This window comes from Vulpes vulpes, chromosome X, assembly GCF_048418805.1.
Source record: "Vulpes vulpes isolate BD-2025 chromosome X, VulVul3, whole genome shotgun sequence".
Lineage (NCBI taxonomy): Eukaryota > Metazoa > Chordata > Mammalia > Carnivora > Canidae > Vulpes > Vulpes vulpes.
The window spans coordinates 47,464,602-47,487,821 of NC_132796.1; the positions used below are offsets into that span (position 1 = coordinate 47,464,602).

A 23,220-nucleotide genomic window follows, 5' to 3' on the forward strand; every position below is an offset into this window, starting at 1 on the left:
GCTATAAGCATAGGTTGTACATATCCCTTTGAATTAGTGTTCTTGTATTCTAATTACCTTGTAGTGTGATTGCTGGACCATGAGATAGTTCTATTTTTATCTTTTAAAAAAAGATTTATTTATTTATTTATTTATTTATTTATGAGAGACACAGATAGAGAGAGAGAGAGGCAGAAACATAGGCAGAGGGAGAAGCAGGCTCCATGCAGGAGCTAGACATGGGACTCGATCCTGGGTCTCCAAGATCATGCCCTGGGCTTAAGGTGGCGCTAAACCACTGAGCCACCAGGGCTGCCCTATTTTTAACTTTTTAAAGAAGTTCCCTAATCTTTTCCACAGTAGCTGACCACTTTCTATTCCCACCAACAATGCATGAGTGTTACTTTTCACAGCCTTACCAGCACCTGTTGTTTCTTCTGCTGTTGATTTTAGCCATTCTGACAGGTGTGATGTGTACTACAAACTCATTTTAGTTTTTATTTTGATTTTTCTAATGATAAGCGATGATAACTTTTTTCATGTCTCTTGGTCATCTGTATGTCTTCTTTGGAGAAATGTCTGTCCATGTCTTTGGCTCATTTTTAATTGCATTATTTGTTTTTCTGAGTGTTGAGTTTAATAAGTATATGTTTTGGTTACTAACCCTTATAAGATATGTCATTGCAAATATCTTCTCTAAATCCTTATATTGCCTTTTAGTTTTGTTGCTTGTTTCCTTCTCTTGGTAGAAGCTTTTTAGTCTTATGAAGTCACACAAGTGTATTTTTCTTTTGATTCCCTTTCCTCAGGAGACACATCTAGAGAAATTACTATGGCTGATGTCTAAGAGGTTACTGCCTGAGACCTCTTCTATGATTTTTATGGTTTCAGGTTTCATATTTAGAACTTTAATACATTTGGGATTTATTTTTGTGAAAGTGGTCCAGGTTCATTCTTTTACATGTTACTCTCTAGGTTTCCAAACACCATTTGTTGAAGGGACTGGCTTTATCACATTGGATATTCTTTCCTGCTTTGTCAGGGATTAATTGACCATATTGTTGTGTGTTTATTTCTGGGTTTTCTGTTCTGTTCTACTGATCTATATTTTTTTTGATGGTACCATATTGTTTTCATTACCACAGTCCAGAATTATCATGCCTCCAGCTTTCCTTTTATTTTTGAAGATTGCTTTGGGTATTTGGGGCCTTTTGTGACTCCATACAAATTTTAGGATTGTTTGTTTGAGGCTTGTGAAAAATGCTGTTTGCATTTCTATAGGGATTGTATTAAAACTTTAGATACTATTGGGTAGTATAAACATTTAACAATGTTTGTTCTTCCTTTTTAAATTTAAATTGCCAACCTATATGGGCAGCCCAGGTGGCTCGGCGGTTTAGCAGCGCCTTCAGACCAGGGTGTGATCCTGGAGACCCGGGATGGAGTCCCATGTCGGGCTCCTTGCATGGAGCCCGCTTCTCCCTCTGCCTGTGTCTCTGCCTCTCTCTCTGTGTGCCTCTCATGAATAAATAAATAAAAAAAATATTTTTAAAAAATAAATAAATTTAAATTGCCAACCTATAGTACATCATTAGTTTCAGAGGTAGAGTTCAATAATACATCAGTTGCATATAACACTTAGTACTCATTACATCACGTATCCGCCTTAATGCTCCTCACCCATTTAACCCAGCCTCCCACCTACCTCCCTTCCAGGAATCCTAAGTTTGTTCCCTATAGTTGAGTCTCTCATGATTTCTCTCCATCTCTGATTTCTTTCCATTATGTTTTCCCTCCCTTCTCCTACAATCCTCTTCACTGATTCTTATATTCCACGTGAGTGAAACTATATGATGATTGTCTTTCTCTGATTGACTTGTTTTGCTCAGCATAATACCTTCCAGTTCCATCAACATCAGTGTAAATGGTAAGATTTCATCCTTTCTCATGGTTGAGTAATATTCCATTATATAAATAAACATTATATATATGCATATATATATATAATCTTTTTTATCCACATCTTCTTCATCCATTCATCTATTGATGGATATCATCTTAGCTCTTTCCATAGTTTGGCTGTTGTGGACATTGCTGGAATAAACAATGGGTTGCAGGTTTCCCTTTGGATAACATTTGTATCTTATTGGTAAATACCTAGTAGTGCAATTGTTGTGTCATAGGGTAGCTCTACTTTTAACTTCTTGAGGAAGCTCCATATGTTTTCCAGAGTAACAGTGCCAGCTTGCTTTCCCACCATTATAAAATGGTACACTTTTCTCGGCATCCTACTCAACATTTGTTGTTTTCTAACTTCTTAATTTTAGTCATTATGACTAGTGTGAGGTGGTATCTCATTATGGCTTTTATTTGAATTTCCCTGATGCCAGGTGATGTTGAATGTTTTTTCATGTGTCTGTTGGCCAAATTTATGTCTTCTTTGGAGAAATGTCTTTTCATGTCTTCTGCTCATTTCATGACAGGATTATTTGTATTTTGGAGGTTGAATTGTTTAAATTAATTTTTAATTAATTTTTTATTGGAGTTCAATTTGCCAACATATATCATAACACCCAGGCTATCCCGCCAAGTGCCCCTCTCAGTGCCCATCACCCATTCACCCCAACCCCCCGCCCACCTCCCTTTCCACTACCACTTATTCGTTTCCCAGAGTTAGGTGTCTATCACGTTTTGTCACCCTCACTGATATTTTCACTCATTTTCTCTCCTTTCCTCTTTATTCCCTTTGACTAATTTTTATATTCCTTAAATGAATGAGACCATAAAATGTTTGTCCTTCTCAGACTGACTTACTTCACTCAGCATAATACCCTCCAATTCCATCCACGTCAAAGCAAATGGTGGGTATTTGTCGTTTCTAATGGCTGAGTAATATTCCATTGTATACATATACCATATCTTCTTTTTTCATTCATCTTTCGATGGACACTTAGGCTCCTTCGACAGTTTGGATATTGTGGACATTTCTACTATAAACATTGGGGTGCAGGTGTTCTGGCGTTTCATTGCATCTGTATCTTTGGGGTAAATCCCCAGCAGGGCAATTGCTGGGTCGTAGGGCAGTTCTAATTTTACCTCTTTGAGAAACCTCTACAGAGTTTTCCAGAGTGGTTGTACCAGTTCACATTCTCACCAAAAGTGCAAGAGAGTTCCTTCCCCTTTCTCTACATCCTTTCCAACATTTGTTGTTTCCTGCCTTGTTAATTTTCTCCATTTTCACTGCTGTGAGGTGGTATCTCATTGTGGTTTTGATTTGTATTTCCCTGATGGCCAGTGATGCGGAGCACTTTCTCATGTGCTTGTTGGCCATGTCTATGTCTTCCTATGTGCAATGTCTGTTCATGTCTTTTGCCCATTTCATGATTGGATTCTTTGTTTCTTGGGTGTTGAGATTAAAAAGTTTTATATAGATTTTGGATACTCCCCCTTTATCTGATACGTCATTTGCAAATATCTTCTCCCATTCTGTAGGTTATCTTTTAGTTTTGTTGACTGTTTTTTGTTTGTTTGTTTGTTTCTTTTTTTTTTTTTTTTTTTTTTTGGTGTGCGGAAGCTTTTTATCTTGTTTAAGTCTCCAAAATTATTTTTGATTTTGTTTCCCTTGCCTTTATGGATGTATTTTGCAAGAAGATACTGTGGTCAGGTACAAAAAGGGTGTTGCCTGTGTTCTCCTCTAGGATTCTGATGGATTATTGTGTCACATTTAGATCTTTCATCCATTTTGAGTTTATCTTTGTGTATGGTGAAACAGAGTGGTCTAGTTTCATTCTTCTGCATGTGTCTGTCCAATTTTCCCAGCACCACTGATTGAAGAGATTTTTTTTCCAGTGGATAGTTTTTCTGGCATCGTTGAATATTACTTGACCATAGCGTTGAGGGTCCACTTCTGGATTCTCTAATCTGTTCCATTGATCTATGTGTCTGTTTTTGTGCCAGGACCACCCTGTCTTGATGACCACAGCTTTGTAGTACAACCTGAAATCTGGCATTGTGATGCCCCCAGCTATGGTTTCCTTTTTTAATATTCCTCTGGCTATATGTGATCTTTTCTGATTTCACACAAATCCTAAGATGATTTGTTCCAACTCTCTGTAGAAAGTCCATGGTATTTTGATACCACGATTGCATTAAAAGTGTAAATTGCCCTGGGTAGAATTGATATTTTCACAATATTAATTCCACCAATCTATGAGCATGGAATATTTTTCCATCTCTTTGTGTCTTCCTCAAGTTCTTTCAGAAGTGTTCTGTAGCTTTTAGGGTATGGATTCTTTACCTCTTTGGTTAGGTGTATTCTTAGATACCATATGCTTTTGGGTGCAATTGTAAATGGGATTGACTCCTTAATTACTCTTTATTCAGTTTCATTGTTAGTGTATAGAAATGTCAATGATTTCTCGGCATTGATTTTTTTATCCTGCCACATTGCCAAATTGCTGTATGAGTTCTAGGAATATTGCGGTGCAGTCTTTTGAGTTTTCTATGTACACTATCATGTCATCTGCGAAGAGGGAGAGTTTGACTTCTTCTTTGCCAATTTGAATGCCTTTTATTTCTTTTTTTGCTTGATTGCTGAGGCTAGCACTTCTAATACTATGTTGAATAGCAGTGGTGAGAGTGGACACCCCTGTCTTGTTCCTGATCTTAGGGGAAAGGCTTCTAGTGTTTCCCCATAGAGAATGATATTTGCTGTAGGATTTTTATAGATGGCTTTTAAGATTCTGAGGAATGTTCCCTGTATGCCTACACTCTGAAGAGTTTTGATCAGTAATGGATGCTGTATTTTGTCAAGTGGTTTCTCTGCATCTATTGAGAGGATCATAGGATTCTTGTTTTTTCTCTTGTTGATATGATCTATCACATTGATTGTTTTATGAGTGTTGAACCAGCCTTGCATCCCGGGGATAAATCCCACATGGTCATGGTGAATAATTTTCTTAATGTACTCTTGGATCCTATTGGCTTGTATCTTGTTGAGAATTGTTGCATCTGTGTTCATCAGGGATATTGGTCTATAATTCTCCTTTTTGGTGGGGTCTTTGCCTGGTTTTCGAATTAACATGATGCAGGCCTCATAGAATGAGCTTGGAAGTACTCCATCTCTATCTTTCCAAACAGCTTTAGTAGAATAGGTATGGTTTCTTCTTTAAAAGTTTGATAGAATTCCCCTGGGAAGCCATCTGGCCCTGGAATTTTGTGTCTTGGGAGGTTTTTGATGACTGCTTCAATTTCCTCCCTGGTTATTGGCCTGTTCAGGTTTTCTATTTCTTCCTGAACCAGTTTTGGTAGTTTTTGGTTTTCCAGAAATGCGTCCATTTCTTCTAGATTGCCTAATTTATTGGCATATAGCTGCTCATAACAGCTTTTAAAAATCGTTTGCATTTCCTATCAGAAAGCGAGACAGAATTTGGAAGACTCCTAACTCTGGAAATGAACTTGGGGTGGTGGAAGGGGAGGTGGTTGGGGGGTGGGGGTGACTGGGTGGCGGCACTGAAGTGGGCACTTGACAGGATGAGCACCTGGTGTTATTCTGTATGTTGGAAAATTGAACACCAATAAAAAATAAATTTATTATTAAAAAATAGTTTGCATTTCCTTGAGATTGATGGTGATGTCTCCTTTTTTATCCTTGATTTTTTTTAGTCTTTTCTCTCTTCTTTTTAATAAGGCTGGCTAATGGTTTATCTATCTTATTAATTCTTTCAAAAAACCAACTCCTGGTTTTGTTGATCTATTCCACAGTTCTTCTGGTCTCTGTTTCATTGAGTTCTGCTCAAATCTTTATTAACTCTCTTCTTCTGCTGGGTGTAGGATCTATTTGCTGTTCTTGTGGCAGCTCATTTAGGTGCAAGGTTAGCTTTTGTATTTGAGTTCTTTCCAGGTTTTTGATGGATGCTTGTATTGTGATGTACTTCCCCCTCAGGACTGCTTTTGCTGTATCCCAAAGAGTTTGAACGGTTGTATCTTCATCCTCATTAGTTCCCATGAATCTTTTTAATTCTTCTCTAATTTTCTAGTTGACGCTTTCATCTTTCAGCAGGATGGTCTTTAACCTCCACGTATTTGAGATTCTTCCAAATTTCTTCTCATGATTGAGTTCAAGTTCAAAGCATTATGGTCTGAAAATATGCAGAGGACAATCCCAATCTTTTGGTAAGGTTAAGACCTGATTTATGACACAGTATGTGGTCTATTCCAAAGTTCCATCTGCCCTTGAGAAGAATGTCTATTTAGTTGCATTTGTTTTTTTATTAATAATAAATTTATTTTTTGTTGGTGTTCAATTTGCCAACATTCAGAATAACACCCAGTGCATATCCCATCAAGTGCCCCCCTAGTGCCCGTCACCCATTCAACCCCACCTCCCACCCTCCTCCCCTTCCACCACTGCTAGTTCATTTCCCAGAGTTAGGAGTCTTCATGTTCTGTCTCCCTTTCTGATACTTCCTACCCATTTCTTCTCCCTTCCCTTCTATTCCTTTCACTATTATTTATATTCCTCAAATGAATGAGACCATATAATGTTTCCCCTTCTCCCATTGACTTATTTCACTCAGCATAATACCCTCCAGTTCCTTCCACATCGAAGCAAAAGGTGGGTATTTGTCATTTAAAATGACTGAGTAATATTCAGTTGTATACATATACCACATCTTCTTTATCCATTCATCTTTTGATGGACACCGAGGCTCCTTCAACAGATTGGCTATTGTGGACATGGCTGCTAGAAACACCTGGAGGCAGGTATCCCGGCGTTTCATTCCATCTGCATCTTTGGGGTAAATCCCCAGCAGTACAATTGCTGGGTCGTAGGGCAGGTCTATTTTTAACTCTTTGAGGAACCTCCACACAGTTTTGCAGAGTGGCTGCACCAGTTCACATTCCCACCAACAGTGTAAGAGGGTTCCCTTTTCTCCGGATCCTCTCCAACAGTTGTGGTTTCCTGCCTTGTTAATTTTCCCCATTGTCACTGGTGTGAGGTGGTATCTCACTGTGCTTTTGATTTGTATTTCCCTGATGGCAGGGGGTGCAGAGCATTTTTTCGTGTGCTTCTTGGCCATGACTATTTCTTCTTAGGTGAAATTTCTGTTCATGTCTTCTCCCCATTTTATGATTGGATTGTTTGTGTCTTTTCTTTTGAGTTTACTAAGTTCTTTATAGGTCTTGGATACTAGCCCTTTATCTGATAGGTCATTTGCAAATATATTCTCCCATTCTGTAGGTTTTCTTTTAGTTTTGTTGACTGTTTTATGCTGTGCAGAAGCTTTTACTCTTGATGAAGTCCCAATAATTCATTTCTGCTTCTGTTTCTCTTGCCTTCATGGATGTATCTTACAAGGAGTTACTGTGGCCAAGTTCAAAAGGGTGTTGCCTGTGTTCTCCTCTAGGATTTTGATGTAATCTTGTCTCACATTTAGATCTTTCATCCATTTTGAGTTTCTCTTTGTGTATGGTGAAAGAGAGTGGTCTAGTTTCATTCTTCTGCATGTGGATGTCCAATTCTCCCAACACCATTTATTGAAGAGACTGTCTTTCTTCCAGTGGATAGTCTTTCCTCCTTTATCGAATATTAGTTGACCATAAAGTTCAGGGTCCTCTTCTGGGTTCTCTATTCTGTTCCATTGATCTATGTGTCTGTTTTTGTGCCAGTACCACACTGTCTTGATGACCACAGCTTTGTAGTACAACCTGAAATCTGGCATTGTGATGCCCCCGGCTATGGTTTTCTTTTTTAAAATTCCCCTGGCTATTCGGGGTCTTTTCTGATTCCATACAAATCTTAAAATAATTTGTTCTAACTCTCTGAAGAAAGTCCATGGTATTTTGATAGGGATTGCATTAAACGTGTAAATTGCCCTGCATAACATTGACATTTTCACAATATTAATTCTTCCAATCCATGAGCATAGAATATTTTTCCATCTATTTTTGTCTTCCTCAATTTCTTTCAGAAGTGTTCTGTAGTTTTTAGGGTATCAATCCTTTACTTTCTTGGTTTGTTTTATTCCTAAGTGTCTTAGGCATTTGGGGGAATTGTAAATGCATTTGACTCCTTCCGCTTTCTTCAGTCTCATTGTTAGTGTATACAAATGCCACTGACTTCTGGGCATTGATTTTGTATTTTGCCACACTGCCGAATTGCTGTATGAGTTCTAGGAATGTTGGGCTGGAGTCTTTTGGGTTTTCTAGGTAGAGTATCATGTCATTTGTGAAGAGCGAGACTTTGACTTCTTCTTTGCCCATTTGAATGCCTTTAATGTCTTTTTGTTGTCTGATTGCTGAGGCTAGGACTTCGAGTACTATGCTCAATAGCAGTGGGGAGAGTGGACATCCCTGTCTTGTTCCTGATCTTAGGAGAAAGGCTCCCAGTGCTTCCCCATTGAGAATGATATCTGCTGTGGGCTTTTCCTAGATGGCTTTTAAGATGTTGAGGAATGTTCCCTCTATCCCTATACTCTGAAGAGTTTTGATCAGGAATGGATGCTGTCTTTTGTCAAATCCTTTCTTCTGCATCAATGAAGAGTATCATATGATTCTTGTTTTTTCTCTTGCTGATATGATGAATCATTGATTGTTTTTTGAGTGTGGAACCAGCCTTGTGTCCTGGGAATAAATCCTACTTCGTCATGGTGAATAATTTTCTTAATGTACTGTTGGATCCTATTGGCTTGTATCCTGTTGAGAATTTTTGCATCCATGTTCATCAGGGATATTGGTCTGTAATTCTCCTTTTTGGTGGGGTCTTTGTCTGGTTTTGGAATTAAGGTGATGCTGGCCTCATAGAACGAATTTGGAAGTACTCCATCTCTTTCTATCTTTCCAAACAGCTTTAGTACAATAGGTATGGTTTCTTCTTTAAACGTTTGATATAATTCCCCTGGGAAGCCATCTGGCCCTGGACTTTTGTGTCTTGGGAGGCTTTTGATGACTGCCTCAATTTCCTCCCTGGTTATTGGCCTCTTCAGGTTTTCTATTTCTTCCTGTTCCAGTGTTGGTAATTTGTGGCTTTCCAGGAATACGTCCATTTCTTCTAGATTGTCGAATTTATTGGCGTATAGCTATTCATAATAAGTTTTTAAAATCGTTTGCATTTCCTTGGTGTTGGTCGTGATCTCTCCTTTCTCATTCATGTTTTATTAATTTGAGTCTTCTCTCTCTTGTTTTTAATAAAGCTGGCTAATGGTTTGTCTATCTTATTAATTCTTTCAAACAACCAACTCCTGGTTCTGTTGATCTGTTCCACAGTTCTTCTGGTCTCGATTTCGTTGAGTTCTGCTCGAATCTTTATTACCTCTCTTCTTTTGCTGGGTGTAGGATCTATTTGCTGTTTTTTCTCTAGCTCCATTGGGTGTAAGGTGAGCTTTTGTATTTGAGTTCTTTCCAGTTTTTAAATGGATGCTTGTATTGTGATGTATTTCCCCCTCAGGACTGCTTTTGCTGTATGCCAAAGATTTTGAATGGTTGTATCTTCATATTCATTAGTTTCCATGAATCTTTTTAATTCCTCCTTAATTTCCTGGTTGACCCTTTCATCTTTTAGCATGATGGTCCTTAACCTCCATGTGTTTGAAGTCCTTCGAAACTTCTTTTTTGTGATTTAGTTCTAATTTCAAGGCATTATGGTCTGAGAATATGCAGGGGATGATCCCAATCTTTTGGTATCGGTTAAGACCTGATTTGTGACCCTGTATGTTGTCTATTCTGGAGAAAGTTCCATGTGCACTTGAGAAGAATGTGTATTCAGTTGCATTTGGATGTTAAGTTCTGTAAATATCTCTGAAATTCTTCTGGTATCATTTAAGGCTCTTTTTGGAGATGTTGTGCTTAGATCTGTCAATTACAGAAAGCACTGTGTTCACGTTTCCCAGTAAAAGGGTATTATTATCAAAGTATGTCTTTATTTTGGTTATTAATTGATTGATATACTTGGCAGCTCCCACATTGGGGCATAAATATTCAGAAATCTTAGGTCCTCCTGTTGGATAGATCTTTGTAGTATGATATAGTTTACCCCTTTCATCTCTTCCTACAGTGTTTGGGATAAACTTTAGTTTATCTGATCTGAGGATGGCTACCCCAACTTTCTGCTGAGGACCATTTGAATGGTAAATGTTTCTCTGTTTCTCCAACCTTTTATTTTCAGGCTGGAGGTGTCTTTGGGTCTAAAATGAGTCTCTTGTAGACAGCAAACAGATGGGTCTTGCTTTTTTATCCACTCTGAAACCCTGCGCCTTTTGATGGGATCATTTAGCCCATTAAACTTCACAGTTACTTTTGAAAGATATGAATTTAATGTCATCATAATACCTATTTCGTCCCTGTTTTTGTGGATTGTTTCCTTGGCCTTGCTATTTCTTTAACAAAGTCCCTCTTAATATTTCTTGCAGAGCTGGTTTTTTGGTCACATATCCTTTCAGTTTCTGCCTATCTTGGAAGCTCTTTATGTCTCCTCTGCTGAATGACAACCTTGCTGGATAGAGTATTCTTGGCTGCAGTTTCTTCTAATTTAGGACCCTGAATATATCCTGCCAGCCCTTTCTGGCCTGCCAGTTCATGTGGAGCAGTCTGCTCTTAACCTAATACTTCCCCTGTTAGGTTTAGGGATTTCTTGTCTCTTGCTGCTTTAAGGATTTTCTTTTTATCTTTGGAAGTTGCAAGTTTTGCTATTACATGTCAAGGTGTTGTACAGTTTTTATTGATTTTATGGGGGATCTCTCTATCTCCTGGATCTGAATGCCTGTTTCCCCCACAGGTTAGGGAAGTTCTCAGCTATGATTTGTTCAAATATGTTTTCTCTTCCTCTGTCCCTTTTGGTGCCCTCTGGAACCCCAATTAAATGTAGATTTTTCCTTCTGAGCCTGTCATTTATTTCCCCTAACCTTTCTTCATGATCTTTTCATTGATTTTGTCTTTTTTCCTGAGATTCCTTCCTTGGCATCAACTTGTCTTCTATGTCACTCACTCGTTCTTCTACCTCATTAACCCTCATCATTAGGACCTCCAGTTTGGATTGCATGTCTTTTACTTGATTTTTAATTTACTTGATTTTTAATTTACTTGAATTTAATTTTTACAGAGACACCAGTGGCTTATAATTGTGCTTCTGAATTGCCTTTCTGACATTGAATTGTCATCCAAATTCTGTAACTCTGTGGGAGAGAGGACTGTTTCTGATTCTTTCTTTTGTGGTGAGTTCTTCCTTCTAGTCATTTTGCTCAGTGCAGAGTGGCTAAAAACAAGTTGTCCTGGAAAAAGGAAGGAAAAAGCAGAAAAACAGGGGGAAACAAACAAAAACACGGAAACAAGGAGTGTATTGCCTGATTCTATATACTGTAAGTCCCTCGACTTCTCCCTGGAGCTTTCCAGTGCTGCTTGGTCAAGAACTTCCTCTTCTCCTGTTCTTTCAGCTGGTCTTCTGAGGGTGGAGCCTGCTGTACTGATTCACAGTTGTGTGAAACTGGGGGAACTGCCCTGACCCTGCCAGGAGCACGGCTCAGTCGCAGTTGTTTATCCTGTGAGGCCCTTGCTTCCGGGCAGCCCTGCTCAGTCTCAGGCAAAAGATGACACCAGGAGGAACAATAATAGTCGTGGCAGCCAGCTCTCCAGTCCTAGAGTCAGCTCCAGCAGTAACTCCCGCAGTGTCCCAGTTGCAGCGGCCTGGATATGGGGGGGTGTGTTGCTGATCTGCACAGCTTGGTGCTGCCCAGCAGCAGGAGAATCCTTGCTGTCCTGTGTCCTCCAGGCCTCTGCCTGTCCCATGGGGAGCGCTGGATCCTGGGCTGTGTCCCCAGCACTTTGGGCTCCGGGGCCTGTGCCACTGGAATCATGCTCCCAGGCCACGCAGCCCCCTCTGCGTGGAGCTGCTGCCTGTGCTTCTCTCAGGTCTCCACAGCCCCCTCCACGGGTAGCCGCTTTGGGAGGGAGCTGCCACCTGGGCTGCTCCCGGGGCCCCGCTAGGCCTGCACTCCAGCCCTTTATGGAGCTCAGCCCGCAGTGTGTGTCACGTTCTCCCTCAGGGTGCACTTCCTCTGTTAGTGACCCCAGGAACCTGGGGGCTCCATTGCCCCTCCTGGCTTCCTCCCCGAGTTTCCTGCAAATGCCTTTCCATCCGGGAAGATTGGTAAAGTTCCTGCTTCTCTGGGACTGGGCTTTCCTGTCCTGGAGGCACTAGCCACTAGGCCTTACTCCCGCTCCTCACAGGGCCCCTCCCCCACTGGATGCTTTTTTATTTATTATTTTTTTCCATCTTCCTACTTTGATAGAAGTGTGAACTCTTCTCTCTGTAGCATTCCAGCTGTTCTCTCTTTAAGTCTCAGGCCGAATTTGTAGGTTTTCAGGATGATTTGAAAGTTATCTAGGTAAGTTGGTGAGGACAGGTGACTTGGGGATCCTACTCTTCTGCCATCTGGCCCCCTGAACGTGGAGGTTGAATTTGATATGTTCTTTAGAGGTCTTGGATACTAGTCCTTTATCTGAAATGTCATTTGCAAATATCTTCTCCCATTTCATAGGTTGCTTTTCAGGTTGGTTGACTGTTTCCTTTGCTGTGCAAAAACTTTTTATCTTGAAGCAGTCTCAATAGTTCATTTTTGCTTTTCTTTCCCTTGCCTTGGGAGACGTGTCTGGCAAGTTGCTGTGGCCAAGGTCGAAGAAGTTGCTGCCTATGTTCTCTAGAATTTTGATGAATTCCTGTCTCACGTTTAGATCATTCATCCATTTTTAGTTTATCTTTGTGTATGTTGTAAGAAAATGGTCCAGTTTCATGGATTCCTGTCTCACACTGAGGTCTTTCATTCATTTTGAGTTTATCACTGTGTATGGTCCAGTTCCTTTCTTCTGCATGTGGTTGTACAAATTTCCCAATACAATTTATTGAAGAGACTATCCTTTTTCCATTGGAAAGTCTCTCCTGTTCTTGTCAAAGATTAATTGACCGTAGAGTTGACTGTCCTTTTCTGGGTCCTCTATTCTGTTCCATTGATCAATGTGCCTGTTGTTGTGCCAGCATAATACTGTCTTGATGATTACAGCTTTGTTTTTTTTTAATTAATTTTTATTGGTGTTCAATTTACCAACATACAGAAAAACACCCAGTGCTCATCCCGTCAAGTGTCCACCTCAGTGCCCGTCACCCATTCCCCTCCAACACCCGCCCTCCTCCCCTTCCACCAGCCCTAGTTCGTTTCCCCGAGTTAGGAGTCTTTATGTTCTGTCTCCCTTCCTGATATTTCCCAACATTTCTTTTCCCTTCCTTTATATTCCCTTTCACTATTATTTATATTCCCCAAATGAATGAGAACATACACTGTTTGTCCTTCTCCAATTGACTTATTTCACTCAGCATAATACCCTCCAGTTCCATCCACGTTGAAGCAAATGGTGGGTATTTGTTGTTTCTAATTGCTGAGTAATATTCCATTGTATACATAAACCACATCTTCTTTATCCATTCATCTTTCGATGGACACCGAGGCTCCTTCCACAGTTTGGCTATTGTGGCCATTGCTGATAGAAACATCCGGGTGCAGGTGTCCCGACGTTTCATTGCATCTGAATCTTTGGGGTAAATCCCCAACAGTGCAATTGCTGGGTCGTAGGGCAGGTCTATTTTTAACTCTTTGAGGAACCTCCACACAGTTTTGCAGAGTGGCTGCACCAGTTCACATTCCCACCAACAGTGTAAGAGGGTTCCCTTTTCTCCGGATCCTCTCCAACAGTTGTGGTTTCCTGCCTTGTTAATTTTCCCTATTGTCACTGGTGTGAGGTGGTATCTCATTGTGGTTTTGATTTGTATTTCCCTGATGGCAAGTGATGCAGAGCATTTTCTCATGTGCATATTGGCCATGTCCATGTCTTCCTCTGTGAGATTTCTCTTCATGTCTTTTGCCCATTTCATGATTGGATTGTTTGTTTCTTTGGTGTTGAGTTTAATAAGTTCTTTATAGATTTTGGAAACTAGCCCTTTATCTGATATGTCGTTTGCAAATATCTTCTCCCATTCTGTAGGTTGTCTTTTAGTTTTGTTGACTGTATCCTTTGCTGTGCAAAAGCTTCTTATCTTGATGAAGTCCCAATAGTTCATTTTTGCTTTTGTTTCTTTTGCCTTTGTGGATGTATCTTGCAAGAAGTTACTGTGGCCGAGTTCAAAGAGGGTGTTGCCTGTGTTCTTCTATGATTTTGATGGACTCTTGTCTCACATTTAGATCTCTCATCCATTTTGAGTTTATCTTTGTGTATGGTGAAAGAGAGTGGTCCAGTTTCATTCTTCTGCATGTGGATGTCCAATTTTCCCAGCACCATTTATTGAAGAGACTGTCTTTCTTCCAATGGATAGTCTTTCCTCCTTTATCGAATATTAGATGACCATACATTTCAGGGTCCACTTCTGGGTTCTCTATTCTGTTCCATTGATCTATGTGTCTGTTTTTGTGCCAGTACCACACTGTCTTGATGACCACAGCTTTGTAGTACAACCTGAAATCTGGCATTGTGATGCCCCCAGATATGGTTTTCTTTTTTAAAATTCCCCTTGCTATTCGGGGTCTTTTCTGATTCCACACAAATCTTAAAATAATTTGTTCTAACTCTCTGAAGAAAGTCCATGGTATTTTGATAGGGGTTGCATTAAATGTGTAAATTGCCCTGGGTAACATTGACATTTTTACAATATTAATTCTGCCAATCCATGAGCATGGAATATTTTTCCATCTCTTTGTGTCTTTCTCAATTTCTTTCAGAAGTGTTCTATAGTTTTTAGGGTATAGATCTTTTACCTCTTTGGTTAGGTTTATTCCTAGGTATCTTATGCTTTTGGGTGCAATTGTAAATGGGATTGACTCCTTAATTTCTCTTTCTTCAGTCTCATTGTTAGTGTATAGAAATGCCATTGATTTCTGGGCATTGATTTTGTATCCTGCCACGCTACCAAATTGCTGTATGAGTTCTAGCAATCTTGGGGTGGAGGCTTTTGGGTTTTCTATGTAGAGTATCATGTCATCGGCGAAGAGGGAGAGTTTGACTTCTTCTTTGCCAATTTGAATGCCTTTAATGTCTTTTTGTTGTCTGATTGCTGAGGCGAGGACTTCCAAAACTATGTTGAACAGCAGTGGTGAGAGTGGACATCCCTGTCTTGTTCCTGATCTTAGGGGAAAGGCTCCCAGTGCTTCCCCATTGAGAATGATTTTTCCCTTATAACTTAATGACCTCTATTGTCTTGCTGCTTTTAGGATTTTTTTTCTTCATAAGGATATTTTGCCAATTTAATTAAAATATATCTTGGTGTGAATCTGCTTTTGTTGATTTTGTTGGGGGTTCTCTATGATTCCAAGATATGGATGTTTGTTTCCTTCTCCAGATTAGGAATGTTTTCAGCTATTATTTCTTCAATACATTTTCTGCCCCCTTTTCTCCTTTTTTTCTGGGACACCTATCACATCACTCACCCTTCAGTCTTATCCAGTGCTGATTCAGCAGACTTTTAATGCTCTACATTCAAAGTGCATTTTCTCATGTGCTTGTTGGCCATGTCTATGTCTTCTTTGGTGAAATTTCTGTTCATGTCTTTTGCCCATTTCATAATTGGATTGTTTATTTCTTTGCTGTTGAGTTTAATACTTATTTAAAGATCTTGCATACTAGCCCTTTATCTGATATGTCATATGCAAATATCTTCTCCCATTCTGTAGGTTGTCTTTTAGTTTCTTTTGCTGTGCAGAAGCTTTTTATTCTGATTAAGTCCCAATAGTTCATTTTTGCTTTTGTTTCCCTTGCCTTCATAGATGCATCTTGCAAGAAGTTGCTGTGGCCAAGTTCAAAAAGGGTGTTGCCTGTGTTCTCCTCTAGGATTTTGATGGATTCTTGTCTCACATTTAGATCTTTCATCCACTTTGAGTTTATCTTTGGGTAAGGTGTAAGTGAATGGTCTAGTTTTTTTCTTCTGCACGTGGCTGTCCAATTTTCCCAGCACGATTTATTGAAGAGACTGTCCTTTTTCCTGTGGATAGTCTTTCCTGCTTTGTGGAATATTAGTTGACCATAGAGTTGAGGGGCCATTTCTGGGTTCTCTATTCTGTTGCATTGATCTATGTGTCTGTTTTTGTGCCAGGACCACACTTTCTTGATGATCACAGCTTTATAATACAACTTGAAATCCGGCATTATCATGCCCCTGGCTCTGGTTTTCTTTTTCAATATTCCCCTGGCTATTCAGGGTCTTTTCTGATTTCACATAAATCTTTTTTTTTTTTTTTACTCTTAAGGCATTTATTTATTAAAACGTTCTCTGCCAAGATTTCACATTAGCTTAAAATTCAAATCAGTCTTTACATTTCTCTACTGAGGACTCCACCTCAGTGTATGACATAAAAGCACCTTCTCCAGCAGTGAGTGTTACCAGCATCCACACAGTGAGCCTCATGGTCAGCCTCTCTGTTCCCCAGGTGACCCAACTAGATGTTAATACTGCTCTGCTACAGGGTAAAAGCTCCTAACTCAAACTCATTGGAAAAGGGGTGAAACTTCTTCAAAGTGCACTTTAAGAAGAGGTACTGTTTGCTCATGAAAAGAAACCAGTGAGTTCTCTAAGAATAATAAAAGGGGGTATTTTACAGTTAAGCACATGATTTGGAGTGAAGATTTCAGTTGCTCTGCTGGTCCAGGATGTTAATACTCTTTTTGTTCCTCCTGTGGGCCCCCTTCATCAGGTATCACAAAGCCTTCATCTGTCGTATAGAGAACGTCCAGGATCCTCTGCAATACAGGGTTGTTTTCCCCTTCGTTCTCCTGGCAAATCAATTCAATGTTCCTTAGCTTTCCAAAGTAGAAATCTCTCTCTTTCTCCAAGTCTTCGATCGTAAGTTTCAATACATTTACCTGCTGCATCAATTCAGCTGCTTCATCATCCCCGTTGCCCACACCCGGATTCTTTCGCACCACACCCCGGCCAGCCTTAGGAGTTGCAGTAGTTCTGTGTGTTGCAATGGACCTCTGTGGAGCTGCACTGCTAGAGCTGAGAGGTTTCTTCGGTTTGTTCAGAGCTGGAGCAACAAGGGAGGGAGCCACTGCAGTTTCTTGACTTTGTCTGGCAGCTACAGGGTCATAGTCTTTTCCATCATAGTTTGCATCAAAAAACTTCTTGAACCACTGAACAAATTCAAAATTGTCCTGAAACTTTCCTTTTACTAATTTGTCCACAGGAATTATTTTGTCAACATCCGTTCTCTTAAAACCTGCTTGTAGTATTTTGAAGTTCTGCATGTATTCATGAACTAGTTTAGCCTGGAATTTCACTTTCTTCAAGGCAGTGGAGCCAGTGAATAGCATGTCCATAAACTGACAATAGGCAGCCCCTGAGCACAACTGTTCAATCTTTGTCAGATTCAGCTGCAGAGACTCATTGATCCAGGCCAGCATATCTTGTCGACTTAGGTTATCACTGGTGACGGACATTTTTTTTTTTTTTCGGGAGCCCCAATTTTTATAACAATTTTTTATAGAAAAAGTAAGAGTCACACAAATATTCATATAACCCCCCAAATACTGATGTGGGTAGAGACACTAATATTCCCAAGTCTCATCTGGCAGGTAAGACCCCTGCAACATCAGCTTGAAATGTTTGTTCATCATCTTAATTCAGCACGAAAAAGGTAGTTCATATGTTCTGATGTTGAATACATGGAAAACATTGGAAAGTCATGTATTTCATGAAGCCAGTCCACCCATTACTACCTGTTGAGGATTTAAATTTGTTCAGTTACAAAAGCAAGAGACTCTGGCATCAAGAGGAAGGCAAATAACGAGGCAGACCAGAGAATGGTAGACACTATGGCAAACTTAAGCAGCACCAAGCTGTCTGGAGAGGACTGCGGCTATGCATCATCTGCTGATGGCCACTAGGAAGAGGGGGCCCCAGGACACATACCATTTCTTGGCTTTTATCTGAAATTTCCCTACTGCTAGAACTTAGTAACTAATACTTAAAAAGAAGAAAAAAGTAAGCACTGTGCTGGCCAAAGAAAATAAGTCTGAGGCTAGATCCAACCTACAGACAAGGGAACTACATCCTCTAGATGAAAGACATCTTCACTGCCATCTTTGGCTCTCGGCAGGACCGTGTCCACTGCCTGTGCCCAGCTTCAGTTCCGTCTTCATCTCCTGATTCCACACAAATCTTAAGACTATTTGTTTCAACTCTCTCAAGAAAGTCTGGTATTTTTATAGAGATTGCATTAAACGTGTAAATTGCCCTGGGTAGCATAGACATTTTCACAATAGTAATTCTTCCAATCCATGAGCATGGAATATTTTTTCATCTCTTTGTGTCTTTCTCAATTTCATGTTTATAGCAGAAATGTCCACAATAGCCAAACTGTGGAAGGAGCCTCAATGTCCATCAAAAGATGAATGGATAAAGAAGATGTGGTATACACACACACACACACACACGCACAATGGAATATTACTCAGTTATTAGAAATGACAAATACTTCGGAGCAAAATACATTTGCTTCAATGTGGATGGAACTGTTAGGTATTATGCTGAGTGAAGTAAGTCAATTGGAGAAGGACAATCATTATATGGTTTCATTCATATGGGGAATATAAAAAATAGTGAAAGGGATTATAGGGGAATGGAGGGAAAATGATTGGGAAAAATTAGAGAGGGTGACAAAACATGAGGGACTCCTAACTCTGGGAAAGGAACAAAGGGTAGTGGAAGGGGAGAGGTGGGCGGGGGATGGGGTGACTTGGTGATGGGCACTGAGGGGGGCACTTGACAGGATGAGCACTTGGTGTTATACTATATGTTGGCAAATCGAATATATATATATATGGCATATATATATATATCCCATATCTATTTATTTATTTATATATTTATTTAATACCAAAATTGTGCTAGGTCTTTTATTTTATTATTTTTTAAAAATTTTTATTTATTTATGATAGGCACACAGTGAGAGAGAGAGAGGCAGAGACATAGGCAGAGGGAGAAGCAGGCTCCATGCACTGGGAGCCCGATGTGGGATTCGATCCCGGGTCTCCAGGATCGCGCCCTGGGCCAAAGGCAGGCGCCAAACCACTGTGCCACCCAGGAATCCCTGCTAGGTCTTTTATAAAATGTATTATACATCCTGGCACACACACACACACACACATCATAGTGCTCAAATATCATGAAGAAATCAGATATGTAAACAACTAAGAGCAGAATATTAAATAATATAGTTGAGGCCAAGAGGTTATATCATGGGGAATCCGAGAAGAAGGTAGTTAAATCTTTGCAGATGTAGGGCAATGTGGACATTTTTCCAGAAACAACATTGAACTTGGTCTTATTAAGTAGGTGAAGTGGGAGTGTGGGAGCGAGGAGGAAATGAACAATTCAGGCAGAAAAAAGAATTGTACAAAGTTAGGAGTCAAGAAATAGAGTGAAACCTTGAGAGAATTATATGTGATTTGGATTCCTGAAGCACAGAGTAATGGCTTTGGTCACAGGAGATGAGGATGCAAAGATATCCAAGGTCAGAATATGAAGTGCTGTTCTCCATACCCACTAGTAGACTAATAGTTCTTATAAGGTATGAAGAACCTTGGCAAATGCAGTCATTAGAGGTCGGAGTGGAGAAGAGTTTAAGAAATATTAAGGATATGAAGGCTTCAACAGCAATGGATAATCCAAAAATGAAAATAAGAAAAACAATTCCCCAAATGGGTTTTGTTTGAATATGAGATAACACTGGAGCATGTTGCTTTTAATGTGTTTGTGAGAATGCTAGCTTGGTATACCTCAGGGATTCTCAACTTCAGTACTACTGATCTTTTCAGGCTAGATAATGCTTCATTGTATGGGGCTTTTCTGTACATTTTACAGTGTTTTGCAGCATCTTTGGTTTCTACCCATTACGTGTCAATAAAACCTCCCCAAGTCATGATACAGAAATAACTCCAGACATCTCTAAATGTCTTTTGTGGGGGCAAAATTACCCCTCAGTGAGTACCACTGATTATATGTGTGTGTGTGTGGGGGGGGTGTATAACAAATGGTTGTATATATCTGAATGTATGTGAGAGGAGTAGTCAGAGCTAGAAATTTGGGTTTCATTGGGATGTATGACATAATTGAAGCCATGGGAGAAGATGGACCACTTAGAGTGTATTGAGAGAAGAAAGCAGAAGACTGACCCTCTGGAACACACATTTTCTTCTTCAAAAACTCTATTTTCAGTTATTACATTGCAGTGCACTCTTCTTTAAGGATGGGTGATTGGGGAACACAGTCATATATAATGATCCACTTTGTTCCTTGCCCAAAATTTTTTGAAGTTTTTATTTAAATTCCGGTTAATTAACATTCAGTGTAACATAAGTTTCAGAAGTATGGTGATCAGCACTTCCATACAATACCTGGTGCTCATCACAAGTTCACTCCTTAATCCCCATCAACTATTCAACCCATACCTCCACCTGCCTCCCCTCTGGTAACTATCTGTTCACTCTCTATAGTTAAGACTCTGTTTCTTGGTTTGCCTTTCTTTCTCTCTTTCTTTCTCTCTCATTCTCCTTTGCTCATTTATTTAGTTTTTAAATTCTTTTTAAAAAATTTTATTTATTTATTCATGAGAGACACGGAGAAGGAGAGGCAGAGACACAGGCAGAGGGAGAAGAAGGCCCCATGCAGGGAGCCCGATGTGGGACTTGATCCCAGGTCTCCAGGATCATGCCCTGTGCTGAAGGTGACACTAAACTGCTGAGCCATCCAGGCTCCCCTTTAAATTCTATATATGAGTGAAATCATATGGTATTTTTCTTTCTCTGACTGACTTATCTTGCTTAGCATAATACTCTCTAGCTCCATCCATGTCATTCTTTTTTTATGGCTGATATTTTCTTTATCCATTCACCAGTCGATGGACATTTGAGCTTTTTCCATAATTTGACAGTTGTAGATAATGCTGCTATAAACACCAAGGTGCATGTATGACTTTGAATTAGTATTTTTGTGTCATTGGGGTAAATACCTAGTAGTGCAATTGCTGGATCATATGGTAGTTCTATTTTTCACTTTTTGTGGAACCTTCATCCTGTTTTTCAGAGTGGCTGCACCAGTTTGCATTCTTACCAGCAATGTAAGAGGGTCCCATTTTCTCTACATCCTTGCCAACACCTGTTCTTTCTTATGTTGTTGATTTTCACTATTCTGAAGGTTGAAGTGATATCTCATTGTAGTTTTGATTTATATTTCTCTGATGGTGAGTAATGTTGAGCCTCTTTTTATTTGGCTATTCACCATTTGTATATCATCTTTAGAAAAATATCTCTTTTCATGTTTTCTGCCCATTTTTTGGACTGAATTATTTGTTTTTTGGGTGTTGAGTTTTAAAATTCCTTTGTATATTTTGGATACTAACCCTTTATCAGATATGTCATTTGTAAATATCTTCTCCCATTCCATAGGTTGCCTTTTACTTTAAAATTTTTTTAAAGATATATTTATTTACTTGAGGGAGAGGGGGAGAGAGCAGTCAGGGGGGAGGGGCAAAGGGAAAGGGAGAAACTTAGACTCCATGCTGAGTATGTAGCCCAACATGGGGTTCAATCTCATGACCTTGAGATAACAACCTGAGCCAAAGCCAAGAGTCAGATGCTTAACAAACCTTACTACCCAGGTGCCACAGTTGCCTTTTATTTTTGTTGATTTGTGTGCAGAAGCCTTTTATTTTTATGTGGTTCCAATAGTTACTTTGCTTTTGTTTCCCTTGCCTTTGGAGACATATCCAGAAAGAATTTGCTACGACCTATATCAAAGAGGTTACTGCCTGTGTTCTCCTCTAGGATTTTTATGGTGTTTCAGGTCTCACATTTAGATCTTTAGTCCATTTTGAATTTATTTTTGTCTGTGGTATAAGAAAGTCCCCTCCCCAACTTTTACTTACATTTCTTATAAAAGATAATGTCAGAGAATTTAATGTACAGAGATTGAAAAACAAAGATAAAATTATCTTCAAAATATGTAGATTAGGAAGCAGGCAAGCAGGACTCTATCTAATATTATCTTGTGCAAATTAAATATTTTCTCTGAGTCTCACTTTCTTCAATTGCAACATGAAATGGCTAGACTAGATAAGTACTTTCTATACATTAGAATCACTTGGGAGAACATTTAAAAAAATATCCAACATCATCCCTCACTAATTAAGTCAGAATCTCTGAGGATGGACTCCAAACATTTGATATTTTCTTAAATGCACCCCTGGTGCCTCTAATGAGCAGGCAATAATGTGCAGGCAAAATGGAGCACCACTGTGGTTCATGATCTCTAAATTCCTCTGATACATGTGTGTTTGTTTTTTTTTTTTTTTTTTTTTTTTTTTAAATTTTTTTTTTTTTTAATTTTTATTTATGATAGTCACAGAGAGAGAGAGGCAGAGACACAGGCAGAGGGAGAAGCAGGCTCCATGCACCGGGAGCCCGATGTGGGATTCGATCCCGGGTCTCCAGGATCGCGCCCTGGGCCAAAGGCAGGCGTCAAACCGCTGCGCCACCCAGGGATCCCATACATGTGTGTTTGTTTATGTGTGTGTGTGTGCATGCACACCCTGAAGCCAAAATATTTCCTGTAAATATACAACCCTGAAGTCCTAATAGAAGTTCACTAACAGTAAGAATCAATATGTAAATGTTGTTTTATATGCAATGACCCAAGAAAATAACTAATGTGTAAAGTATGATAAATCTGTATAGAATCCGTATTATGGTATCATATGATTAATTCCATCAGTCCTCATAATTTCTTATTATAGAAATATATATGTTTCTCCTTCAGCTAATTGTAAACTGTGTGAGAGAATGGCTTGTCTTATTTATTTACTTTTTATTTCTCCATAGCAATTACAGCATTTCTTTACATAGTGTAAGTCCTCAATAACTATTAGTTCAATAGATAACTGAATAGTGCAATATTTTATGCTGGACACTTGAAGCATGCTAATGAATAACCTGATAATTTGGACTTTTTATTAAGCATTATGCTTTACATACCTAAATTAAATTAAGCTTTACCTATTGTAACTACATTTAGGTCTTTATTTTTCATAAGAAACTATAGCTTTGGTAGCGTAACATACCATAGAGAATTTAGATTTTCTGTATGGTTGTAATAGAGCTCATCCCACTTTCTCCTCTATTAGAAGAATGGATATATGATGCACTTGTCAGAGT

The 23,220-nt window shown here is 39.3% G+C and overlaps 1 protein-coding gene and 1 pseudogene across 5 annotated transcripts in view; one reads left to right on the forward strand and one right to left on the reverse strand.

The window, feature by feature from the left end:
* ZC3H12B (zinc finger CCCH-type containing 12B) overlaps window positions 1-23,220 on the forward strand; it is a 443,182-nt gene that overhangs the window by 147,755 nt on the left and 272,207 nt on the right. The gene's annotated exons all lie outside the window — the stretch shown is intronic.
* Window positions 16,663-17,448, reverse strand: LOC140596110 (microtubule-associated protein RP/EB family member 1 pseudogene; annotated as a pseudogene).